This window comes from Pteropus medius, unplaced genomic scaffold (assembly GCF_902729225.1).
Source record: "Pteropus medius unplaced genomic scaffold, Ma_sr-lr_union100, whole genome shotgun sequence".
Lineage (NCBI taxonomy): Eukaryota > Metazoa > Chordata > Mammalia > Chiroptera > Pteropodidae > Pteropus > Pteropus medius.
This window is the reverse complement of record NW_024344436.1, coordinates 3,990,545-4,017,695: the sequence shown is the minus strand read 5'-3', so window position 1 is coordinate 4,017,695 and position 27,151 is coordinate 3,990,545. Positions and strand designations below refer to the sequence as shown.

At 47.7% G+C, this 27,151-nt stretch overlaps 1 protein-coding gene across 3 annotated transcripts in view; it reads left to right on the top strand.

The window, feature by feature from the left end:
• Nucleotides 1–27,151, top strand: part of PKNOX2 (PBX/knotted 1 homeobox 2) — a 243,932-nt gene that overhangs the window by 51,372 nt on the left and 165,409 nt on the right. For all 3 annotated transcript variants that reach the window (XR_005654942.1, XM_039872788.1, XM_039872786.1), the window contains exon 2: nt 13,301–13,372. The gene's annotated coding sequence lies outside the window, so the exon portion shown is untranslated. The remainder of the gene's footprint in view (nt 1–13,300; nt 13,373–27,151) is intronic.

Genomic DNA, 27,151 nt, shown 5'->3' with positions numbered 1-27,151 from the left:
TAACCTGAATTTTTCAGGACAGATTGCCAGAATCCCAATCCCCGCCATCCCTTATGAGTCTCATAAAGACTTCCTGTTCCCAAAACGATGGCTATGCCAGGCCCGCTATCCCAGGGCCTGGGGAGAGGATACAGAGCCACTGGCTGTCTCCTTGGGTTTGGCACCTGGGCAGAGACCTAAAGGGGCTGTGAAGAAAACATACATGTTTTGGATGATTGGCTAGAGGCTGGAGAGAAACAGTTGATCAAAAGCCTTCCTTTCAAAGCTTTGGTGAATATAAATCAGGCTGGCAGGGTGAGTCAGTCCTTAGATAAAACAGGGATCCTGTTGACTAGGGAGCTGGGAGACACCGATTACTCCAAACTGTTCATTTCATTGAAGGGAAGCCAGGCCCACAGAGGCCTACGACTTTCTCTAAGACGCATGGGAGAATCTTTTCCATGTTTCTCAAGGCCTGCTGCTATGTTGTTTTTTGTTTGTCTTGGTGGTGCACTTAAATGTTTTGGTAAGATGATATTTTAGTTGACTCCTGAATTATTACAGTCCCCCTTCCCACAAAAGATTCTCATGTGAGTAGCTAGGGACTGAGTCAAAGGACAACCTGACTGGCTTGCCCCTCCTCCTTCAAGTGCCTTTTCTAACACCTGTATGACATGCATATGTTCAACACCTAATGTACAATAGGTGCTCCTGATGTGTGTGTGCCTACGTGTGAGTGTGTACGTGTGCACCTGACTGTGTGCGTGCACACGTGTATGTATGTACACGTGCGTGCACACGTGTGTATGTGTGTGCACATGTGTGCATACCTGGATGCACATGTGTGCATGTATGTGTGTATGCATGTGTTGCATCAAAAGATGTCCGTGCCTTCATCTTGCTTTATGCATGGTTGCACATCATCCACTCTGCTCCTGCATCCTGGTGAGTGAATGAATGAGCCAACCAGCAAGCAACATAAGCAGCTTCTGAACAAGCTCAAGACAACCTATAGGAAACACTCAGCAGCCTGGAAGCATCAAGAAGGATACGCATTTGGGATTTTCCAGACAACTGAGGGTTTATTTCTTAAAGTCCTCCACGGATGTTTGAACATCAGCAGCAGACATGCTTCCTGTCTTCCTAAGTGAACGATCTGAAACCTCCTATGATGTCCTCTCCTTGGCCCACCCCCCATGCCCTTGGCGCAGCTTCTGGGGAAGCCCAAGCCCCCTTCTCTCTTATTGACTCTAATCGGCCAATGCCAAGATACCTGATACTGAGCCTGTTCGAGATGGTATAAAATTAAAGAAGCTCGAAGTAAGAGCCTCGGCATTTCCCTTATGAGAAGGTTCATAAACTTTAGGGCAAAGATTTTGGGACTTATACTTTGACTGCTCAGAGATTTTTTAAAACCTGTTATCTTTCCAGTATGTTTATATTAGGTTGGATTTATGGGGTTACTGTGCAGCTAAATCACATGCTGGTGAAGAAGGCATTTTTTTTTTTTTTTGGTCATAGAAACTATGGCATATCTGCTGGGAGGCTGGAAGTGAAGTGGTGGGTTGGTAAAAGCATTTTATCTACTAGTTTGCTTTCAGAAGCGTCTCAGGGAAAGTCTCTGATTCAGTTATTTTAAGCCACAAGAAGGCAATTTCACCACTAGAAGGGCCTCTCTGACAGGATTTTGCACATCGGTCTTGAGGAAGCATCCAAGGCAACCCTTATTCACCAGTTTTTCCCTCCCCTTTGCTTTGGAGGGAGCTCGCTCTTTACTCTGCCAGAAACAGAGCTGCTTTTGTGTTTTCTCCTGAGGGAAGACCTTACTGCAGCCCAACAGAGGGTCCTCCCAGCAAGTCCTGCCTTGAGAGGGCTTTCATGGTCCCCTCTGTGCAGAAGAAGAATCGCCCATGTCAGCCGATGACACCCGCCAGCTCTTTTGCTGGCAGGTGCCAGGTGGAGACAGCTGCTCAGGAGAGAGATTGTTTTGGGTAGTTACTGCTAGCAAGGGAATCTCATTTTATCTACCTACCATCAGAGTAATCTGTCCTCTGCTGGAGGCACCTCGGAGGAGCAATGAGCAAGTGCAGCAGATGGCAGTGCAGCCCAGTGACTCTGGGTGACTTGGGCTGGAGATGGCGGCGGCCAGCCTGTATTGGGAGGCTGCAGGGATTGGGAGGCTGCAGGCACTGTGAAGCGATGAACTCAGGAAACCTCCCCACCCTCCCCTGGTTATGGTGAAATTGGGCCTCCTTCAGGAGAGGCACAGTTTTCCTACTTGGTTTGTTCTCAGATTGGTGTTATACCCTGGAGCCAAATTAGTGGCTAAGAACAATTGAAAATAAATGCTCTTTCAGCATCCCACTGTGATCCGGGATCCAGGTGGGGACACCAGCTGTGGTTGCCTTCTCCACTGAGCCATCCCTCTGCAGAGAGCCAGCATCCCAGCCAATCAGCCCAGCCAGAATCCTCACAGTCACCCTATGCTGCGCACATCTGCCTAACCTCAGTTAAACAAGCTGGAGCCCTGTTAAGTTATTTATGAAACAATATTCAGGACCAGCCCCTGGAGGCGAGTTAGGAATAATGAATGGGGACTGCTATTCGGTGTCGCCTGCTAATTAGGGCCTGGGGCTGGCCTGCTGGAGCTGGGCTTTCTCCCTATGGGAGCTGGACACTAGGAGGCTTCTTCTGACTGCCGCCTGGTGGGTACCCTTCTCTGAGATGTGGGTGGCTCTTGGCACCACACCCCTATCTGGATGTACCTGCTCGAAGCCCTCCTCCGTGGTCTCTACATACCTGCTGGATCACACTTAAGCTCTCAATCCATTGGTGTCTGTCTCTTCCATTAGACTATGGGCTGCTTGAGGGCAGAGATCTGGGTTCTCCAACCCAGTAAAGGGTCTGCACTCAAAACACATCTTGTAAACGATGAAGGCACCACTGGCCTGGCTTCCAACTCTGGATATGTCTCCATCCCTCTCAACCTGTTTCTGCAAGAGTGAAAGGAAGAGGCCAAAATAAATGATCCTTACGTTTCTATCAGGTTTACGCGTGGCTGGTTCTGACCCACGGGCTCCCCCACCGCCTCTGGGCTGGTTCCTCCAGAAGGGCACTGCCCACTGTGACTGAGGTCCCCTCTGCCTTGATGACCTCGGCTTGGTCATCACGCAGGGTTCTAGTTTGGATCTTGCACTCTCGTGGCCAGATACTGTCCCCTGCCTGTGCTATTTCCCCTTGATACATCCTCCCTCTGTCACCCTTCTGAGTCACACAGTTGAAAATTTCCTCCCAAGAAAGCCAAATGCAAAATGAGGACTCATTGGCACAAAGCGATGCATTTGTTCTGTCCTGGGCCACACCTCCTGGGAAGGACGCATTCGCTTTTCTTTCTAGCCTGGACCCCTCTCTACACAGGAAATGAAGGGCCTCTTCATTTGAACCAAGGAAAGACCTACAGTCCTCACACTCTGGATCACACTGCCTCTGTTCAGGGGAGCAGATCGGGCTGGGTCTCTCCGTGTCTCTGTACCTGGTGCAGACCTGCTCTTGCTCTCTGCGAAACAACAACGACAATCATATTTACTTTCACGAGAGAAATAATTTTAACTTTTCAAAGTATATAATTCTTTTACTTCATTTTTACAATATGTCTGTGTAGCAGTCAAAACAGGAATAGGCATCTTGATTTATTTGAGGCCCAAATATTTATTGGTGTCTAGTCCAAGATTTCTTGGCATCTCAGAACTTTCTAGCTGAATGTGAGCCTCGTGAATATCTCATCCACTGATTCTTAACCTCTCTGGGGACTTTGACAGCTTTGAAATGGTGGTAAAACTTGTAGATCTCGCTACAGAAAAATATACGCACAAATGCCGTTCTGGATAAAATCTCAAAGGGTTTGTGGACCCCTAAAACCTTAAGATTCCTCTCGTTCTGATCAGTTCAATAGATGAAGAAATTGAGGCCAAAAGAGTTAGGGTGACACACATAATGTCAAAGGGTCGTGAGGACCAGGACTGACTCCTAGGTCTTGTCTAAAACCCTTTCCAACACACCAAGCTGCTCACCATTGCATCAGATTAGGAATCACCCATTCCTGCCTCCTTTTAGATTTCCTGCTCATCATCTTATTGCTGTGGAGACATTCCTTGACCATCTCTCATTGCAGACTAGAGAGGGGCCCAATTCTCTACCAGTCACCTCTCGCCAGTTTAAAAAAAATTTTTTTTTTTCCTTTTCTTTTTTGTTCTAAATTGTGTCTCATTTGTCTGGCATCAGACTTCTGGAGTGACCTAGGCCCAGATGTTCCCACAGGAAAGTTGCCTCCACTGTCAGCAGACCGGCCTGGGATCCTAGCCTCTTTTTTTCTTGGCAGCCCTCCCCTTTGCATTCTCCCCACTGTGGCTTCAGACACCTGGGGTTCCCTGCTCTCTCTGGGCCACCTTATCCTCTCCTTGGCCGTTGGCTACTCCTTTTCCTGCCTTTTAGCGTCCAAGGTTTTTTTTTTTCCCCTGATAAAAATTGGGAGAATTTAGTGGTGAGATATATATATAGAGAGAGATTCTAGTAAAATACACATAAAATTTACCGTCTGAACCATTTTAAGTGTACAGTTCGGTAGCATTGATACTTTCATATTGTTGTGTTACCATCACCACTATCCATCGATAGCACTCGTTTCATCTTGGAAAACTGAAACTCTGCATCTATTAAATCATAATTTCCCATCTCCTGTCCCCCAGCCCCTGGCACCCATCATTCTACTTTCTGTCTCTATAAATCTGACCAGTCTAGCTCCTCGTGTGTGTGGAATCATATAGTATTTGTCCTTTTGTTAGTGAATTATTTCATTTATCATAATGTCCTCTTGTGTCAGAATTTCCTTCCTTTTTGAGGCCGAAAGATATTTCATTACATGTTCATATCGCATTTTTGTTTATCCATTCATCTGTAAATGGACCCTTGGGTGGGCTCTTGCTGCTGTGAACAGTGGTTTACAAATTATCTCTTCAAGTCCCTGTTTTCAGTTCCTTTGGGTATATACTCAGAAGTGGAGGGAATTTTAAGGTGGCTTAATTATTCTCTGTTCTCCCTCAACTCTATTTTTATTTTATTCTTAAACTAACATCTTTTGCGCAACTACCGACCTCACTGGATCTGTGGCACATGCCACAAAAGGCACTTTCTCAGAGAAAAAAGGGCTCTGAAGGCTCTTTCCTGTCCCCTCTCTCTAAAACACTCCTCTTTCCTCCCTAGTCACTTTCGCTCCCTCATCATGCTGTTTTTCTTCTTAGTGCTTATTACATGTTGACATTATAAATGTATCATATGATATATATATATGTACATATATATATACATTTATAGATTGTTTTCTCCATTAGATGTGAGCTCCGTGAAAGCAGGGACTATTCTGTTTTGTTCATTGTTATATCTCTGATGTAACAGTGCCTGGTGCGTATGCCTAAGACATAATTATTAAGTTATTACTAATAGTAAATGGAATAAATGGATGATTGAATGAATGAACAGATAATCAAGGTACTGAACCTACTCACGAGGAGTTTATATTCTGGTAGAGAGAGAGACGCGTTAAAACTGTAATATAAGGAAAAATATAGGGGCCCTGAGAGATGTGTCACAGCATATTGTGAGAGTGCCAGAGAGTGACCCAGAAGAACCTCTGTGTCCTGGGCAAGTTATTCCGTCAACGTCGATAAAAAGTCCCACGTCACTGAGTAGCTTTAAATTCATTTTCTCATCAGTCTCCCCACAGCGTCACACTCTGATATTATTATCACCCGTTTTCAAGTGTGGAATCCGAGATCCAGAGAGATTAAGGAAATTGCCCAAAGCCACACAGCTAGGATGTAAGGTGGATCTGAAGTCAGGTCTGGCTGCTTATCGAGTCCAACCTCTCTTTTATCAATTATTTTTCTTTCCTTTATTAGGTTTCTTTTCAAAAATTACAAAAGTGGCAGTGTTCATTGCAACCAGAAACAAGGCAAAGATATGCTAAAAATGGTGAGCCTTCATCCCTCCGTTCCGGTTCCCTCATCAGCACCAGCATGAACATTCCCGGCTGTTCCTCCCATTCTAGCGATGCTCACACAAACACATGCAAATGGTAAATGCAGTCTCGTGTCTTCTCTGTTTTCACAAAAATGGGATCACACTGCACATATCACTCTGCTCCTTACTTTCCTTACTTTTGAGCATATGGCCGGCTCACGTGGCAAAAGATAACAGATCCAACTTGTTCTTTATACGGTATAGTTGTGCCCAAGTTAACCGGCCATTCCCCTATGGATGACATCGAGGGTGTCTTGCACATCTTCCCACTGTAGATGCTGCCCCATTATTCTTACGCACTGCTACTTCCCTTTCTATAGGATGCATTCTCAAATTGGGACTGCTCAGTCAAAGCATATGTGGTGTGTATTTTTAATGGTAATAGATACCACTGCTTCCCCAAAATATGTAGCAATCCAGTGTTATGCTTTTAACCACTGCAGTTTCTAGGCCCAAAGACCGCCCCTCATTCTTCCCTTCTCTCTTCTCCTTAGAGCCCAGTGCTCTCAGGCTTGGCCCAGCCTCTTCTCACCTGGCCCAGGACTCCCCAGAAAGCCTGGAGGGACACCTCTTCCTTCTCTTACCCTGTGGCCACATGGGCCCCGGGCATTGCTCTGTCCTCTCCCTCAGCCAGTGAGAACTGACTGTCAGGGAACCTGGATTATAGTCCTAACTCTGGTTGACTTTGGGCAAGACACTTAACTTTTCTGTGTATTGGTTTTATAAATGGGAGGTTTTGGGGTCAGATGCTCTTTAAAGCCCTTCCTCTCCAACTGACCTTCCCAGGTTTGAGACACTCTCAGAGCTCGCTCCCAGGTGGAACACTGGAGTCTGTCTGCTCTGGAATGGGTTGGGGGGATGCTGCAGAGGACATGAGAGATACTAGGCTAACTTCCCTCAAAAGGCCTCCCTGCCGCTTCGACTGCTGATTCTACAAGGAAATGGTGTGTAAGGTGGGGATTCTGGAGTCAGACTGAGTCAGACCGGGTTAGAACCCAGCTCAGCTCTGTACCAGCTTTGTGGCCTTGGGCAGCTTGCCTTACCTCTCTGTACCTTGATTTCCACATCTGTTAAACAAGCAAGATAAAATGGCCTCGATACTTCAGAACAGTGCTGTCCAGTACAGCTTTCTGCCACGGTGAAAGTGAGCTCTATCAGAGCCTCCCAGTACAACAATCACTAACCACATGTGGCTCTTGAGCAGTTGAAATGTGGCTGGTGAAGGTGAAGACAGAATTTTAAATTTTCTTTAATTTTCAGTCATTAAAAGTTGAATTTAAAAAGCCACATGTGGCTAGTGGTTACCTCATTGGACTATGTAGCCATAGAGGATGAAAATGGGATATAGCAATCTACTACGCGGAAAGTACTTAGCTAGCCCAGTGTCTGGCACATAGTAAGCACTCAATAAATGTTTGCTATTTTTAGGTCTTGTGTGTCTTGCTTTCCGGCCCACCGCCCCTCATGGCTGTCAGTGACACCCCACACTGGCTGTCCCAGAGTCACCTGGGGGAGGGCGGGAGAAGGGAGGTGTTGTTGCGGTGGTGGTGCGTGTCTGTAATGAGCCTTCCACTCAGTGTTTCTGGTCTGCTACTTTCCCTGGAGGGTCATGTGAGCCGGAGTGGTATGTGGCCTGCTTTGCAAGTGATTAACATGGTGTAAGCAATCTACACAGAGAGAAAAACCCTCCGTTGGTATTCCATTATTCTATTAGAGTTTCAGAGCTGGGATTAAGTGGACACGATTTCTTCCTATGGACCATTAATTTTGTTTTATTGCTGGTCTGATGGCCATTACCCTTTTTTGCCAATGCATTCCCCCATTAGGTTTGTACAATTAACAAAATATGTGCTGTTAGGGCTTTGATAGGAACAGTGGGATAGAAATAATGGGAGGGGGTGCAGCACCGCTGAGTTGGGGGTGGGGAGAGGCTGGACCCAGGGGTGGGACCTCAGGAAGGAATGGGGTGGGGCTTCTTCAGCACCTGCCCTGTAGCCCTTGTCATTCCTGGAGAACAGCCCTGAGGCCTTGGTCAGCTCCCTCCTGGCTGAGAGCGGAGGAGATGCCCAGGGGAGAGGGAGGGACACTGGATAGGCCTGCCTGGTGGTGCTGGCCTTCCTCTGGGTCCCCTCCTTCAGCCTCCAGCTGGGAACAGAATGAGCCACCCCGCCTAACCCACCTCATGCCGTCACCTTGAACTTGAAATTCCTTGGTAGGTGGTGTGTGTCTGCCTCTAGGTGTCTGGCCCTGTGATGGAAGGGACTTCCGGGCAACGCCTGCCCTCTCTCTATGGGACAGATAGGAGGACCTGTGCCTGATTAAAAGTGAACAGCAGATACTCAGAGTCAATGATTGCCACGTGGAAATGCAAGATTGGTATTATTAGGTCATCTAATTTTTAAGAAAAGTGAGAAATCTGGATTTTTAAATGAGAATTCTCACTTTTTTAGATGTTGGCATAATTTATAAAAACACTGGACAGGGGAGAGTCAACCTAGGGACTGACTGCCAGCTGACCACCTCTGCCAGGAAATTAGGAGTCATCGAAGAGTTTTAAGGACAAATGGACGTGATTAAATTTGTGTTTCAGAAAGATACTAGGATCTGGGGAGGTGGTGAATGGGCAAAAATGGGGTGAGGTTGCAGGCCAGGAGACCAATTAAGGGCTGGGGAAGAGAAAGAAAGCCTGAGGCAGGTCAGTGACCTGGGATGGGGAGAAGAGCGGTGACATTCCCGGCGGAGAATCAGCAAGTCTTGGTGTGTTCACACCTCAGAGGATGTCCACGGGGCCAGGCAAGTTGCTCTGTGAGCAGGGCGTGTGTTCTGCAGCCCTGGGAGCTCACACTTCTCAGCATATGTAAGAGCTCATGGTTCTCACTCCCATCTGGTGTAGACAGGTCATGAGTGTCTTCAATTCCTTCCCCGACGCAGGCAAGTCATTAGGGTTAGCCTACCAGTGCCAATAGTCCTTATAGGGTTTCCTGTACACACCTGTACTTACAAGTACAGGCCCAAGATTAGAATCTTGGGCCTGGGCTGGGCCTAGGGAGTATGACTGAGGGAGCTTCCCCACTGTCTCTGCAACTGGGTGCCCAGCACTGCCTATGGCCCGGGGGACTAATGGGTGTGGAATTAGCATTGGTCCTTACCAGGGTCTGAGAAAGCCTGTGCAGTACCCTTAGTGCTGAGTGAGTAAGTGTCTCGGAGCCAAGTATTTAATGCTAAGTAGTAAGTTAATGACAGAGTCAGGGCATAATCCACATCTGGTGACGCCCTGGTCTGCTGCTCTCTGTGTTAGACCCGTGGCCTGCTAAGCCCCAAGTTCGCTCCCTCCAGCCTTGCAGCTTACCTAGATGAGCTTCATGAGTACTCTCTGAGCTGTCCTTGAGCACATGCTACCTCCTACGGGAAGCTTTCTCTGTCTTCCTTCCCACTTCTTTTCCAAACAAACACGAGCATTCAACAACGTCCTGCTCATTTACTATTTCATCAGTTTCCTCATATTTATAATGTGGATGGTCAGTCTCATTTATGGTTCCATTTTACTTTCATGATGAATAAGAGAAGCCTGAGTTTAAACTTTGGTCGTATAATAATACCATGGCTGCTTGTCTGAAGGCCGTTGACATAGTCACTAGCCATCCGGGACCACAAACTGTTGACTTTTTGGAAGGGCCTAAAATATCGTGCACATGGATGGTTTTCCAGCATGGGTCAGTGCCGGTCCAGGAAGACTTTCCACTGGTTCATGGTCATGAGTGAAAAATAATGGCAATGTGGAGAGGCTGTATGTGCACATGTGCATGCACACACGTGTGTATGTGTGTATGAGAAAGAGGCAGACACGGAGACAGAGAGAGATTGAAAGTGTTTTTCATGATGCCTTGTTTAATTCAAAGAACTGCCCTTTTGGTTCTCCTTACTTTTGGGTGTTGAACTACTTTATGAAATGATAGCGAAAGAAGACACTGTGAATGTTTTATCCATACGTAAGTTCGTAAACCCTATCATTCTCCTAATGCTTTTGAATACTGTGCTGATGCGTGAAACTGCTTCTGGGAGACCATGCGTGGGAGGCAGCTCTTCTCTGATGCAGGATTGTCCTTCCAGCTTTAGCGAGCTCACTGCCTTCTGAAGGGGCCTCACTCACTTTTGGATGGTTCTTATGGCCAGAGACTTCTTTCTTACACTGAACTGAAGATTGGCTTCCTCTAACATCCATCAGCACGTCCTCATCCAAGTCCATGGTCCAGAGAAACGCAGTTGCTCTTTCATAGTTTCTTCAGACATTTGGAGGACCACCATGGGGGAGAAGAGTCGCTGCTTTAGCCAGTAGAACTAGGAACGATGGGTGACATTAGAGAGGGACGAACGAAGGTACAACTTTAGTTTCTTCCGTATCTTCTACCTCACAGCCTCCTAATAAAGAAAACAACAGCGATAGCTAACATTCAGTGAATGCTTATTTTGTGCAAGGCACTGTTCTGAGCACTTTACAGAATGAGAAATGATGTAGTCCTCACAACTAACCTCAGAGGGAGAGCCCTTATTAGCCCTATTTTACAGATGAAAGACTGAGGCACAGCGAAGTTAAATAACTTGCCCATGGTCATACTGCTAGTAAGTGCTGGAGCTGTGCAGTCTGATTCCCGAGCTTGCACTTTTAACTGCTGATTTTTTTTTTTAACCAGCTCTAACCACAAGACGTCTTTGCTCATCTTCTGCTTATCGCTATCAGAGTTATTAAAACGTGATGCCAGAATTGCATCCATAAGTCCAAAGCGAGGGGACCATTCACCTGTTGGTTAGACACTGCATGGCTATTAATGCACCTGAGATCATATTTAATGTGTTTGGCAGCAACACCATACTCTGGGTTCATCCTGAGCTTGCATTTAACTCAACCAACCTTTGTTTTCAACCAGGTCACGCTAGTCTATGTTTTTGCAATTGATTTTTGAATGTAAGGGTAGGATTTGGTATATATATTCTTGTCATTTTTTATATAATGCTGAAAAAATAAAAATAGATTCGCATGTGGACATAAAATAACTTGATGGTTTACAGTGGTGCGATTGTAGGCATTTTTTCGTAATTTTCAGAATTATTTCCTTTATGGCTGTCAAGACGTTAATGTGCAAGAAATAAAAGCCGATAGAGGAAAAATTGACTTTTTAGTTTTATCCCATCCTTTCAGCTTGTGAAGAGCTTTATAACACTCTTGAATCCATCTCTCCAGCATGGCAGCTAGCCTCCCCAGCTCTGAAGCATGTGCAAATGGCAAGTCTGCCGCATCTTTTCCAAGTTGCTGGTATCTCAACAGATAGTCCCAAGGGCAGGGATAAAGCACCACTCCATGCAGTTCAATCTGGACACTCGTGCTGAGTTCATGTATGCTCAGTGGCAATGTGTTAGTACGTTAGAAGAATACAAGTTGGAGCTTATTGCCAGCCATGGGCTGGTTTTGAGCTGCTGGTTGTGGATTCTGGTTGGAATGAACAGAGTCCATCATTAGACATTTCGCTAGACATTTGCTGAGAACTCGATGCATGCCAGACATTCTGCTAGGTTCTAGGGCTACAGAGATGCATAAGATGCAGTCCTCGTCCTCAACAATCTGTCATCCGATGGTCTGGTCTCTGAGGTCACGCGGATAGTAGTAGACAGCCCCAGGGGACGTGCCTCATCCTATTGGGCATCATTATGAACAATAGGGACATTTTCTTTCCCTGGGCACATCACACTATACACCCCATGCCTGAGTCTTCTATCTTAAATTCCACCTCTTCCAAGAGGCTTCTCTGTCTTAATTAGAAGGAAAATACTAAAGGCGGAGGGCGGGGATGGGTAGGACTTCTCTTCCTGTCATTTCCTTGTTGAAAAACCATTAAGAGTAACTTTGTGTGTGACGAAACGTTGCTCGACTTGGGGTGATCACTTTGTAAGGTACGTAGATGTTGAATCGCCATGTTGTACACCTGAAACTAATATAGTATTGTATATCAACGATAATTTAAAAAAAAAAAAAGAAAAAAGAAAACCTTCAATAGCTCCACGAGCTCACAACCCAAGCCTGGCCTCTCTGTCTGACACTCCTAGCCCTGCATGCTCTGGCCCATCCAGCCGGCTCAGCATTAGTCTCTCCTCTAGTCTCTCTCAGACAGACCAGCCTCTGCATGTCCCAGGGCTCTGCACACTTCTCCCTCTTGTCCCTGCTCAGATTGCCCCCCCTCCCTTTCTCGGAATACCTTCTCTCTCCCTTCCACCAGCCAAATCTTGCCTGTTCAGTCCTCTAAGATGCCACTCAGGTTCTGCCTTCCCCGGAAACTTTCTTGAGTGTCTCAGCTCTTGCTGATTTCGTTTCTCTGTGGAGAGAGAATTATAGTCTCCACCACACGGTTTGGCACTACTTTATATATAGTCTTGTGATATCTGATGCTCTTTCGTGTGGTTATTCTTATTTCCCCAATGATGTGGCAGCACTTTTATAATAAGACTCATGAATTTTGTTCCTGTTACACCTTGCGAGTGTAGATCGTGGAACAGATAGTTACCTGATGCCGGGATTTTCTTGTTGTCGCCTTTATAGCTTTATTCCAGAAAAAGAATGAAAAGCCGTCATGATTCTGATCTTCCCAGTCTTTCCTGATCATTCTTCTCCATGCACATCCTTTTCCTTCCAGCCCCACTGGACTCTTCGCTGTTGCTTAAAAGTTCTCTCCTTTTTGACTTTTCCATCTTCCTGCCATAAACCATAGCAGCAGTTTTGGTGTTTGTTTGCTTGTTTTTTGCAGCCTTCTCCACATAGACTACAACTTTCTCGGGGGCTGCTCAGCTCTGTCCCCTGCTTGGGGTTTTCCATCAGACAGGAGGCGTCAGTAAATGATTATTGCCTTGGTCAGCTCAGGGCTCTCTACAGCCCTGAGCTTCTCTCTCTCTGGGACTCCTACAGGGAAGGGGATGGAACTCAGAAACTGAGGCACCAAGCAGGTAAGGAGAGAGTGATACAGCCTCTCTGTCCTTATGAGCTGTCTAACAATAATCGTTTTGCACCAGGAATCCTTTGCTCAGGGGACTTAACCACTCAGCACTATGGTGCAGGATTGCCAGCCCTGGCTTTGCTCCAGAGCCAGACCCACTCCCGATTTTACCCTAACCTTCACCTTGGCTCTCACTCGCAGCAGAATCATACAGTCTATAAAAATGTGTTTTTTTGTTTGTTTTTTTTTTTGTATTTTATTGACAGGTGAAGTCTGGAGCAGGACTCTGAGGCTTTCTGTGTCCTCCATGCCGCTTACCAGAAGAGGGACTGTGAATTGTAAGTAACTTTGATTGGTGTTTTCCATGCTGACTCAATCAGGTTATGGGTTAAAGACCAGGCCTGAACCTGATCTTTAACAGCCATGCATTGTGCAAGAGAAACACTCAACAATGGGCTAGTCAGAATGTAAAATACAGTGGACTTCTAATTAGATTTGGTCTGAATGTGACAAAGAAGCCCTGTAATATGACATCCTATTTAATTAGACTATCAATTGTGCATTAGGTGGACTTGCTGTGTTATGTGTGCTATGACTGTTGGTTGGAGAAGCAAGCTCTTGAGTTTGCAAGGCTGACCTGGACCCTGGCCACTAGTGTCTGTGGACTAAGCTTGGGAGGCAGTGAGAGGAGGAACTGGGCTGAGGCTATAGCCTGCACTCGCTTTTACATCTGGTTATTTCTAGGGAGGGGTGAGGGAGGACAAGGAAATACTGCCGGTCACTTCCCTTCATTACACAGTAACATTCCACCTTATACTTTTGCTTATTGGTTCATATTGGTTTCCCCTCTTGGCAGAGTCCACCCACCTTTAGGGTTCCGCCTAAGTACATTCTCATCAGTGGAGACTTCTTTGGTAACTCCAGCCAGAAGTGATTTCTCTCTCTTCTGAAATTCTGCTGCATTCACAAGCCGAGCATCCCTCTGGCCCACGCCCGGCTGGGAGCTCCTGGAGGGCAGTCTGGGGTTCCCACGTCTTCGTGTCCCCACTGCAGCCACAACCTCATTGCTGCTCTGTGGATGTGAGCTGGGAAACTGGGTTGCCCTGAGTCTGTGGCTTCTCCACCCTGCTCGTGGGGCCACCGGAGGCTGAGCTGCTGCTACGACTTTGATAGTACATTGGCTTCCAACCAGTCCATGGAATTATAAATGATTAACCGTTATCAGCGCACATCTTCACCTCTGTGTAAAAATAGATTGACTATAATGAGTATTTGAATAAATCATAAGAATGGCCGCCCTATGATCGTCTAACATCCTGCCGATGGCTGCCCGGTGAGTGAGCAGGGCGCCGGCCCTCCTGCCTAATGGCCTGCAATTCAGTGCTGGTCGCCTCTGTGATTGACGGCATGGCTCCCGGGGCACCTCCTCTCCAGCCTGGGCTCTGGAGTGGTCGGATCCCCAGACCCAGGGGGCGGGGAAGGGTGCCTCCCTCCATCCTGTTCCAGGAAAGCCTACCTAGGAGTCGGGGCCGGGGGTGAGGGAGCCAATGTAGAAAGATAATGACCTTTGTGAGAATCGATGTCTCCTCGCACCGGAGGTTAGAGGGACCTCATAAGTCAAGTCAAGTACGAAAGGAGCAAGCTGAGCGTGAAGCTTAATGAGAGTGGAGCGTGTGGGGAGGAATAGGTCTGCACGTTCCCTTCTTGTCCCTGAGGGCAGCCAGGCACCTGGGCCACCCACAGCCAGGGAGAGCTCCCTCCCAGGAACAAACTCTTGGACCTGCACTGAGGAATGAGGGAGAACGAGTTTCTTCAGGTGCCAGGACTCAGACATGGGAAGATCCAAATGATCTTTCAGGGAGTGGTTTGCGAAGGAAGGAAGGCTGCCGTGGGGAGTGGGGATCCTGCCATTTGGGGAAGTGGGGGATTGGTAAGAAGAGGACGAGGGGAGGCAAGGTCAGAGGGACCGGGACCGGCTGAGGAGGGAACCTTCTGAAAGTCTGGAGTCTCAGAGAGAAGGCCAGTGAAGGCTTTATTTGAGCAGGAAACAGCAAACATTCATTTAATTTCAGTGGTGTTCCAGATAGTACAGCTGTGTAACAAACCACCCCCAAAACTCAGTGACTTAACAACGTTGATTATGCTCATATAGTCTTTGAGTCACGTCCAATGGGGCCGGGTGGTCTCTGCTCTACCAGGTCTGGGGTCTCAGCTAGGGCAACCCAAAAGCTGGGTGCTGGAATCATCTGAAGGCTTCTAATTTGGGAGTGGGAGTTGATAACTAGCTGTTGGCTGAGATGTTAGCTGGGCCATCACCCGGACCCATGTGACCTCTCCATGTGGCCTGGGCTTCCTCACAGTCTGGTGGCTGAATGCCAGGGGGAGACTCCTGAGAGAGAGCAAGAGCCAGGAGGAAGCTCTGTTGCCTTTCGTGACCTGCCCTCCAAGGTCAGGCTGCATCACTTCCACCAAATTCTCTTGACTGTGGCAGTTACGGAGGCCCCCCTGGGTTTAAAGAAGGGAACATAGAACCCCTCCCACCATGTCTCAAAAGAGGAATACAACAGCACGGTGAAGATCATGGGGCATGAGATGCATGTCGTTGCAGTCATCTTTGGAGAGTACAGTCCACCCGAACTAGTGTTTGTCAAGTCTGGCAGAACGCGGTCTCATCTATTTTCAAAGACAGGCTAAAGAACTCCCCACCCTAGCTAATAAAACCGTCCCTTTACTCACAGAACGTCTGGATTCCCCCCAGAGTCCAGGCTAGCCTTCCTCCCAAGGTGGACTCCCTGAGGACACGCTGGTGTCAGGAGGTCCTGCAGTTGGTGGAGGCCTCTGCCTTATAGTCCATCTTTGCAAGAGTGGGTCCAGTTTGCAACCCACAACTTGACATGCCAGGTCTGGAGAGAGACTTAGAGCTGTGACCAAGGACTCAACAAGCCTTAAGACCTTTTTCATTCCCACTCAGGGCTCCCCACCCCCGCAACTCCATGGCCTTCCAAGCTGAGGTAGGTTCTGGCCAAAGACGAGGACATACGAGGCTGTCAGGGCCGTGCCGGAGACGGGAGGTCGGGGCAAGTCTTCCTCCCTGACCCCTAATGCCCTCTCCTCTTCTCCCTTCCCCTCTGACATACTCTCTAACCTACAGGCTACATCCCAAAGGGCCAAGCTCTTTTCCTTTGTCATTTTCCTGACCCAGATGCAGCTAAATTTTGGAAGAGAATCTGAGGGCCCTGGATGTCTTGTGACTTAAGGGGCTAGAAATGAAACTCAAGCAACCAAAGAATGAACACAGGTCCATTTGCCCAAAGGAGCAAGATCTGAGCGTGGCCAGTGCGAAAAAGGAGGAACAGTGAAGAGAGGAAAAGGCGGGGTTGGTTTTGATGGAAAGGTGCCTTCCACAAGCCAGCTTAATAGTAACATTAATAACCAACCTTTATTGAACACTTACTACATGCTAGACCCCAGGCTAAGCACTGACGTGCATTTTCTCATTGAACACTTACACTGGTTTATGAGATATTGTTATTATCTCAGTATTACAGAAAAGAGCAGAAGCTCAGAAAACACCAGAAATACCCTAGTAACACCAGAGAAAGTTGAGGCAGATTACGTCATTTCCAATGTCACCCTCAGTTCTAAGATTCTAAATGTGCAGAAAAGATTCTGGAAACTTGCTTAGATATGTCTAAAGTGGGGGCTCACTTTCTGGAAATGGATCTGTGTGAAAGCATAGAATGATTTTCTGTTCTGTCCTTCCCCTTTCTGTGAAACTTAAGTCAGGAAACTAATGTTTAATTTGGGCAGGTGAAGGAAACAGATAAAAAATATAAAGACCATTTGTATTTTCAGGGCTCCGAGTTGAGGGAAAAATACAGTGGGTTTGAAGTCCAGAGCTGGGTTCGAATGCCAACCTGTTTCTTAGCACCTAGTGACCCTGGGCACATCTCTTTGGTCTTCGATTCCTCATCTCTAGACTGAAAAGGGGATTGTACACCCTTCCCAGGACTGCTGTGGGACTCAGCGAAATCCAGCATGTGACAGCACTAGAGCCATTCTTGGCACACGTTAGCTACTTAGAACGCTTCTGTCCTTCATTTGCCCAGTAAATAAATAAAAAGTGGAGCTGGAAAGATTGTTCCTCTCCATTGCTTCTGACAGAGATGGTCAAGAATCTTTCCTTTAACTGTACCCTCCATAAAAGTTCACTCATAAACTATTGATATTTTAATAATACACATTAGCATCTTGCCCTTTGACAAATGAATATTGAATGAGCAATAAAGAGGCAAAAGAGTAACCAGGTATACAGCTGCGGGGAAGCTGGAATCATAAGTAGTCGTCAGAGAGAAAGCCCCTTTCCGGGGCCCTGTGCCTCACCTCTCTCCCCAGTGACCCCTAGGAAACTGCTATTAAAAGTAAACTCAGATTCCAGCCCAGTTGAGCCCAGCCCAGTCTGAGCAGGTTTTGTCCTCAGTTTTCTTTCACCTGGCTGGAGAGGACTTGGGTGAAGAGAGAACAGTCCATTGAAGAGCTGCTAAAGGCAGGGGTGTTTCACCCTGATGTGAAAAACCTTGGATCTCCCCACCATCTTCACTACAGGTGCAAGCTTTTTCCTCATAGGCTGTCTCCTGCTCTATAAATTAAAGGCTTGCAGATAGATCAGCGCACACAAGAAATCAGGCAACAAGCTTAGAAATAACTCAGACTATTTCCACCGCCTCGCTGCCTCGCCTTTCTCCACCAGATCTTGATGGGCGCCTATGCTTGGGGTGTGTGTTAAGGTTTATAAGACAGAATTCCCTGCCTCTCGTGCACAGTGCCTGCTTCCAGCCCCTCTGCCACAGCCTCCAGTTTTTCGTGGCCTCCATCTGGGCTGAGAGTCCTTGAGTGTGCAGAGAATAGTGATGGGGGCTCTTCGTTGGTCCGGCTTAATTGGTGTGATTTAATGGCGTTTCTGGCGGATTCAGATTTATACGGCTTTCTGAGCTGCAAATCTGCTTTCTAAATGTAGAATTTTTGTGGAGTGGTAAAAAATAATGGCTGTTCTGTGATTCCTGCCTCCCGAGCTAGGAGATTGCAATTTACATTATGCAAATAGACATTATGCAATCAAGGCACTTTAGCAGGAATCTGGCGGCAGAGAGGCCGCTGATGAGATGCCGAGGTCTGCAGCCCCAACTGGAGGGGCTCTGGAAGAGGGAGACGAAGTGGGGAGGGGGTGGGGCAGGCGGGGAGGAGGCCTAGACTGCTCTTCTGGTCCAAGGAGGCAAAGTGGAGCCTGCCTGGAAATGGACGCATCCGGGGAGCTGCCAAAGCGACTCTCTCAATTAATGGCTTTGTTTAATCATACCCCCTGTCCAGAGGACTATTGTCTTACGGATAATTTCGTTTGCCTAACGAGATTTTGCTAATTAAATCTCCTTTCAGTTGGTGTGACTGTGCCTGCAGGAGAGGGGCTATTCGGAGTCTTCTCCATAAACCTTTCTGGAGGGGAGCTGGGAAGGCAGGAAGGGAGGGAGGGGACTGGAGAAAGAGGGGGAGGGAGAAACTTCCCCGCTGTGAGCAGGACTGGAGAGGCTGGGAGCAGGGTTTGGAAACCGCAGGGTGGTCACCATCACCCACCATGCCTTTCTCTCCTGCTCACTGGAAATGCAGTCATGAATCTGTGTCCAGCCTGAGGGACTTCCCCATTTTTTCCTCCTCTGTGGCTCCACGGTCCCTTTTCAAGTTCTTCTCAAATCCCGGGAGGCGCTGAGGGTTTCCAAGCACTGCTCTTAGCAGCTCCGGCTGTGGTGGTGGTGATGGGGAGAGGGGGGTGGTGATGCGGGAACCCCTCTCCTTGCCTCTGCTGTTAGCCAGCCAGTCTGGCTCTTCAGAGGGGAAAAATTGCTCCAAAATTGGCCATTTCTCCAGGGATAATTGCATGAATCAAAGAGGAGACTACCTTGTCAAATTTGTTTATCGTCAGAATCAGCCAAGAATAGCCTCCTGTGCTTGGAGGAGCCTAGTGCTGTGCCTGCGATAGCGGGAGCCTAATTGATGCTGTGTATCTGACTGTGCCACACCTGTGCTCCACCGCCCCCGGTGGTCCTTCTCTGTCTACAGCTTCCTTGGCTTGGCTGATGCGGGGCTTCACGGCTCAACCTTGTCCACTTGTCCAGTTTCATCTACCCCTTGGCTACTCCCTCTTCCCTGTTGGTTACAGACACTCAGACGTAGGGACACTTTCCTACTCCTAACACGCCAATACGCCAGGTTGTTCGGTTTCCCCCAGATGCCCTCTGTGTAATTTCTTACCTCAGTGCCTTTGCACTGCTGTTCCCTCTGTCTGGAATCTCCTTGGCCTGGAAAACCCCTGCTCCACTCGCGACACCCAGCTCACATGTGTCCCTGCGATACCTCCTTACAGAGCTTCTTTCCTGAAACAAGGCTGCACTCCTTTGTCCCATATGTCATCACAGGACCTTAAATGTGGTTGTTTGTCTATCCAAGTAAAGGACTGAACTTTATCCTTCTCCTAATCTTAGTACCTAGAATCATGCCTGGGCATGACAGGCACCCTAAGAGGCTGGTTGAATGAAAAGATAGAAGAATGAACCAAGGAGAAGAGGGTAAGTGATGGAGAAGCACTCTCTAGTGGGTTCCTAAATCCCAGGATGGATGGTCTTTGGAGGTCGGGAGCTAAATTCAGTTGGGACCGTGCAGAGTTGCTGGCCTGTGTGTTACTTCTACTGTTACCTTCCCTCGTGGGGCTGGAAGGCCCTGATTCCCTCTGTGTACCAGGCCCTGTACAGGTGTGTCAGTGTCTCCTGTCACATGTTCTCACATGGATCCTGAGTAGGATGTTGTATTTGCTGAGGGAACTGGGGCTCCTTTGTCCTTATCAGAGGGCAGGACAGTGTCTACTTGTAACTGGGCCCACTGGCAGGGCCCATAGGATCTATGTGTAGTAGGTGAAAACTCCTGCGCTTGCTCATCGCCCCTTCTCACTCATCTACCATCCGTCCGTCCGTCCATCCATCCATCCATCCATCCATCCATCATTCCTTCCTGTCTGATTAGAATCTAAGCTGCACATATAGTGCAGCACACCCTTGCTGCACCCATGAGGCCGATGCTCACACGGGTGCTGGAATCCCTGTGTGTCTGTCTGTGTACGCTGGAGGACAGGGCGAAGCTCAGGCCCCACAGGGTGGTCTCCGACTGCCAGTTCTGGACGGTTGCCCAGCCATCAGTGGGGACATCGGGGGTGGAAGAGTCTGTGTTCCATGCTGCGGGGCATGGGGACAGCCTGGGAGAACAGCACAGACCTTCACGTGTGATAAGAGTGTGTGTGTGCAACATGTACACATGTAACATGAGCGTCTGCAGGCTGCGGGGTGCGTGGGGGGTGCTGAGGCAGTGTTTGAAGAGAGTGGCTCTGTGTTTTTCTTGGTTCCTGAGTCTCAGCTTTGCTTTTTGCCTTAGCATTTTCTCTTTGGTCCAAATATATTTGTCGGTGTCTGTCTTTTCCTGTAGGCGTTTAATCATCTTAATATCCCTATCACGCTATGCTCGGAGCCTGAAATATTTCTCAGTACATAGTAGGTGCTTAACAAAAACTCCGTGATGCACTGAATGATTGAGTGAGTGAACTGAGTGAAGAATCGAATGAGCGAGCAAGCGTGAACTTGTTGGACTTGAGTTCGAGCCCTAGTGCTATTGTTTATGTAGCTGGGAATTTGGGATTTGATTTTCTCATCTAGAAAGCAAAAATACTAATACTACCTATTCTAGCTTTCTCAAAGGGTTGTTGGTGGAGGATGATAGGAGATATGTGAAAGTGTTTTATAAACTATAAAGCACTATACAAGTACAAGAGGTTATTATTATGATGGTTATTATACTTGAAGTGATCATCGTGTTTGAAAATTAAGGATTCTGTTTTCCGGAATATGAAATCATCCAGGCCTGATTTGAACTCTGAGGCCTTTAGAGCAATCACTATAGGAACTGATTCCAGATTCGTTCAACTATGGGAACTTTCAGGGGTTGGGGTGGGAGGAGGGGCCGGTGAAAGTGGCCCATCTTCATGTATGCCACCTGTCCCCAAGTGGCCCACATAGATGGTCTCTCCTGAGGCTCTACGATCTCCTAGACCTCTGTGTCTCATTATCTCGGCATATGCGGTTTCTTCTGCCAGGACTGCTTTTCCATTTTTCTCCGCTGGTCTTTTGACTCTCTCATGCCAAGTTGCTGCACTGTCCCCGTCCAGGTTACCATGTACGCCTCCCCGACGGCGTTTGTCACAGTGCACCTGGGACTGCTAATGTCCGCCTCTATCCCACAGCATTCACCTTCAGGGCAGGTACTAAGACTGAATGGATAGATGGGGGAAAGGTGAAGGGAAGATGCCCAGGACTTGAGCTTTTGAAGTACACTAAGCTATAGGGGGAAGTAAGGAAGAAGAAGCTTCAGAGAAATTAGCACCACCTTGCAAATAACCCCCAAATTTCTGAGAGGTGTTTCTCACCTTCTCTCATGCCCAGCAGGTCAAATGGGCTGATCTTCCCTGGGGTCACCGGGCCTGGGGACTTCAATCCCATACAGGTAGGCGACTGGACATCAGCCAGGTAGGCAGTGAGGCCTCCAGGTTGGAGCCGAGTCCTGAGAACAGGGAGTCATCTGCCTGTCGCTGACCCTTACAGGTGAGCAGTTACCCACCTGGGAAGGCAGGTGCTGCCTTCTTCCATGCCAGCCCTTCCAGATTCTCTCTTGGAGTCTGCCCCAGCTGGTGGAAAATCTGCTGGAAACCCTCCCAGGAATCAGCTCTCTCACCTTATCCCTGTGTTTGGAGGCATCTCGTCCCCACCCAGCTCTGGGCCTCCCCACTACCCTCCCACTCCCGGCAACTCTCCTAGAGCTCCAGGCAGCCACAGCGGAGCGCCAGGGGCTGGAAGGCTTTTCATTACCGAATGCACTGAACCTGTTTGTGAGTGTTTTGCAAAGTGTTTAATCCAAGGTGTTCCCTCAATTAAATTAGTGCAAACATCTGTGTCCCACATCCACCTCCATTTGCATTCTGTGCCATTTATTACAGCGGGAAATTGGAAGGCACCTTAGGAATACTTAGAACTGAACAGGCGAGGTGGGGGTGGGCATCTGGGGGTGGGAGTCTGAGGGTGCCTGCAAAACTGGTCCGAAAGGCAGATCCCTCTCCAGGCTGGGACTTGTGGCGGAGCGACTTTCTGGTGCAGGAGACCACAAGAGGTACAGCGTCCGGGCTTGGGACCACCCGGTCTTGTTGGAGAGGTTGGGTGAGTTTAATTAATACCCTTGATTCCCACCTGGGCCCCAGTATCTGAAGAGGCAGGAGGTGTCACTACTGTTGTTTTATAACTTTTAACCCAATTTAAAAAAAAAAAAAGTGTATCACATTCGAGTGACCCGCCTGGGTCTCTCCCTGGGGGACCCCTTTGCTTTTCCCGTTCACGAAAGTGCTCAGCCTCACTGCTCTCCCACGTCCTCCCCTAATGAGATAGGACCACATCTTAGCTTCAGTTTCCCCATTGGTTCAAGAGTAGTACCAATCTCTTCTTATAGGATTGTTGGGAAAATTAAAGGAAATAATAGGCATGCTAGATCCTGCTTTGGGACTCAGAACGTTGCTGTAGTTTCTCATTCTCTTCCATGGCTCGTGTCTACTTTCCCCTCTTAGACCCTCTGCCTGTTCCTGAAAAACGAGGGGCAGAGGCCCTGTCTGCCTGATGATGGGCAGCACCCCCCCACCCCAACCATCTCAGTTCTTCCTCTTCTCTCTTTTCTTCCCTCCCTCTCTCGTCAAAAGACTTTAATAACTGCATCTCGGCATGTGGCCCTGCCTGGGGCTTTTATAAGAATGAATTGCTTATCTCAGCTCTCACTTCCTTGAAATGACAATCTACAATTGACACATTTATTAAGCACTGACTGTGTGTAGTACTCGGCTCTAGGCACAGCAGGGTGAGCCCTCCCCGGGACCCAGTGTTTCATGCTTTCTTTGGATTTGCTGGATCCCAGGGCCATCTGCCTTTACCAGCAGGATTTTGGATTTCTGTACCCTTTCGTGCCTCTCTGCTTCCACACGCGAGGTTCTCTTTGCACAGAATCCCCTCCAGTCCCCTCATTTACCTGGTTAGAGCTCAGTTTCTGGGTGATGAGCAGTCTGTGACCAGATCTCAGCTGAGGTTTATCTTCCTTGAGCTGCCAGTGCACACTGGTCATCTTTCTGTGACATTTATCACATTGTATTTCAGTTATGTCTTTACTAGAGATGCCTCACTCTTGAAGATAAAGAGTCCAGACTGTGCATCCTACGGGGTCCTCTGCTCTGCCTCGCCTGGAGGCCAGATCATGTTCAGTTCATCCCTAGCAGAAGAGAAGGCCCATTACTAGAATGCCTTCCTCTCCCATTAGCCTTTGGCACTCAGTCAATGCTTGTTTTTTTGGACAAACCACTGGCATGCTTGAAGGGAGGCAGTGGTGGTAGCATGACTCACTGTGTAGTTTCCAGGATGTTCGGTCTGAGAGCACATCCCTTTCTCTTTTATTTGTGATTCTAGTTAAGGATTCTCAGTCTCCCACCTACCTCAGGATGGGCTCTCTAGATGGAGCTGAGGACAGGCAGAGAAGAATGACCCCCTTAGTTTACTGCCCCTGTGTCTTTGCCACAGACATTTCCTTTTCCTGAAAAGTTTCTTCTCCCGCTACATGGCCAAGCCCTGCTGATCCTCCCTAGTCAAATGTCACCTCTTCCACAAGTCTTAGATCCCTCTGTGGAAAGCAGTTCCTCCTTCTGAGGGCACTTGGCCAGAATCTTCGACACTGACCAGTGTCTAACTGCATCTCAGTATATCTGCGTCTGTCCCCATGAAACTGGGTCAGTATAGGGTCTACGGCTGATGCTTCTGTTGCCCTCAGTCCACCTGGCATGGTGCCTGGCACATTCTGAATTTATAATATGTGTTTGCCAAATGAATGAATGAACAGGATTACTCCTAGTTTCTCTCAGAGGGAGGTGTCTGGGTTCTTCTCCCGTCCTCAGCTTTGACTTTCCTGCTCCAGGGTACCGATGGACCTGGAGGCACATTTGTCACCGCTTATTGGAAACTGGATGCTATGGCCAGCAAAAGAAAAACAGGTGTTAAATTCTCCTGGTATACTGAGAAGACTGGAATTACTTCTGTATGGCAGGCCTGTCAAGTCCTAGGACACTGATACTCTATACACAAAGTCTCTCTCCAAAACAGTAAACAAGACGGGCCATTGGAATAAGAGAAGAAAACTACAAATTTATTTATTTGTGTTTTTATCTCACCCTATTAATTTCTATGACTGAATATGTTTCATAAGGCAAATCGTTTATTGGTAGAGTCTCTGTCTGATAGATGCACCCATGTGCATGTTTCATATGTATTTATTGAGGGTACATTAAAATTTTTTTACTGGTTGGGTTGTAAACTCATCTTAGGTCACTGCTCACCATCCAGGAGATGAGACTAGTGTATAGTGGCTAGTGTTTCTGGACTAATGTCCCACCCCCTAGTGTGGACTCGTCTCATGCCCAAAGCTTCACAATCTGAATCTGACTAGCTAGCAAATTCCTTAGAGAAAAGAACTTGAGAATCCTAGTCCCCTGTGGGTGTCCAAGGCCTGGCACACTGCAGGCACTCAGTAAATTAAGTGTGGCCTGAATTGTATTTATTCGATTTCATTGAGACTATCCGAGAATCTTTTAAAGTTTTAAGATTTGACTTTGGCATAATCATCAAATGTCTACTCCCAGGCAGTACATAGTACACAATCATTTACTAGAGACCTATTATGCTAAAAAAAAAAAAAAAAAAAAAGTATGTGCTTATTGTGTACCAGGTTCTTAGCTCGGTACTGGGTGACAAATCTGAGGTCCCTGACCTTAAATTACTTACATTCCTTTTTTTCAAAAACAACCAAAGAAGAAATCTTCGTAATGTAAATCAGAACTCCCTTTTTCACTAGGGTTATTTTGAAATGAATCCCAGGCCTCCCATTTCCTCTGCAAATGCATCCATCAGTACTCACAGCCTTTTAGGGAGACAGACCTGTCAACAAATGCAGTTGTGTTCTAGGAGCTGTACTTGACCCCAGCGGGCACTGCCAGGCCCAGAGCGAACAGCGGGTGGTCATTACTTCCTGGGGGAAGTAGAATGGGGGTCAGGAGTGATTTTTATATAAGTGATGCTTAGGCTGAGTCTCTCAGCTTAACTCATAGGCCCCGCATTGAAATTTCAGAACCAAAGAGGGGGCCTATCAGATAAGGAGTGAACACGAGAGGGAGATGGCCTTCACAGAAGACAAGATAGAATGCTTACAGATCTTACAGCTCACCTCCCTCATCTTAAGATGAGAAAAGTGCAGCCCAGAAAGCCGAGGCCTCTTGCCCACGGCTGCAGAAGTAGAGGTGGGTGGTGGCATCGGGGCCTGGGCTGGGCTCCTCCCTGGCCTCCTTCAGCCTCCTCTCAGCACAAGGAGGACCCCTGGCCGTGCCAGGCTGGGCCTGCCTTTTTCACACTCCCAGGATTCTATGGCCAGGAATAGCTCACACTGAGCCTCCAACGGGCTCTGGGCTGCGGGCCCTCCCTCCGCCTTCCAGCAGCTTCCAGAGGGGCCAGTGGCCTGCAGCCCTGGAATCATCGTCCCTGCATGTGCCTTCTTCTTTCTTCCTGTACAAGTTGAGCACTTGCCACCCTGCTGTCTGTTTTTCCTTGCTAAGGTTCAGTTCTAATTATGTTGATTTTCTTCATCCCACCCCCTCCTGGAAGCTTATTAGGTTGAATATTTTTATTTATTATCATTTCGCCCAACTCCTGCCAGCATTTCCAATTACTCTCCCCGCTTCCTTGTAATTGTCTTTCTGTAATGGCTCTGAAACAATTGCGCTAAATGAGGTGTCTCCTGGAAGATGAGAGTCTCACTTCATTAAAGGCTAATGTATTCTCAGCTCCAGCTCTGTGGGGCTAGCTTGGAAGGAAGACATTTAAACAGCTTCTTTTATTTTATAGGGAGCAACTTTTCAGCGACGAAGATGTCTGTGGGGTATATGTGGATGGGTGTGCATTGCCTGATTTTAATTTAAAGAAAGTTTATGAAATAGTATAAGTCTCTTTATTGATGCACCTTGGTCCTCGGGTAGCCGAGATTTCTGCAGATGGGGTGTAGCGCTCTGGAGCAGGATGGAAAGGGCCAGTTTATTTGGATGTCCTCCTGGCCTTTCTGCCAGGTCCCCTCCCTTCCTCTCTTGTTCCTCACCTGCTGGGTCACCCCAGACCTCTTCATGCCTTTGTCCTGTGTCTCTACCACCTGCATGATGTGCTCAGTTTTCACTGTAGTGGTGCCCTCCTGTGATGTATTATTTTTTTTTTCAGTTTATATATCCTAACTCATTCATTCACTCGTTCATTCATTCATTCATTCATTCATTGTTCATTCATTCATCCACTTGTTAATCATTCAACAAATGTTTATTGCCTGCTCTGTTCAGGCATTATTCGGGATGTGGACATGCCCTTTTGGAGCTCAGAAAACAGTGAGAGAATAGAGACAAATGACAGGAAAGCAGGCACTCCTAGTACGAGATGTTAAGTGTAATCAGACGAGGGCCGACCACTCTGAGAACGCCTTGGAGGGCACCTAATAAAATTATGTGTGGTCAAGGAAGGCTCCTCGTGGAGATGGGAGGGGGGCGGGTCTGGGTTGATACCTGAAGGATGAGGAGTTAGCCAAGTGACAAGGGAGGGGTGGAAGTACTCCAGGCAGAGGGAACTTAAGTAGCTAGAGAGGGCTTGGCAGGAGATGCGAAATGCAAAATTTTCCTTCTGACAGTGGCATCCTGCGGGACAGAGGCTGTGGAGAGAGATGGAGCTGGAGATCATGGAGTGTCTTGAATGTTGAGTGACTGAGGAATGAGTGGGACATGGACGAGTTCTAAATGGGGGATTGATCTGGCCAGATCCGTGTTTTGGGAAGACTGTTCCTGCTTCAGTATGTAGATTGGATGGAGGAAGGCAAAAAAGAAAAAAGAAAAAAAGGCAAGGAGTTCTTTAGGAAACTGTTGC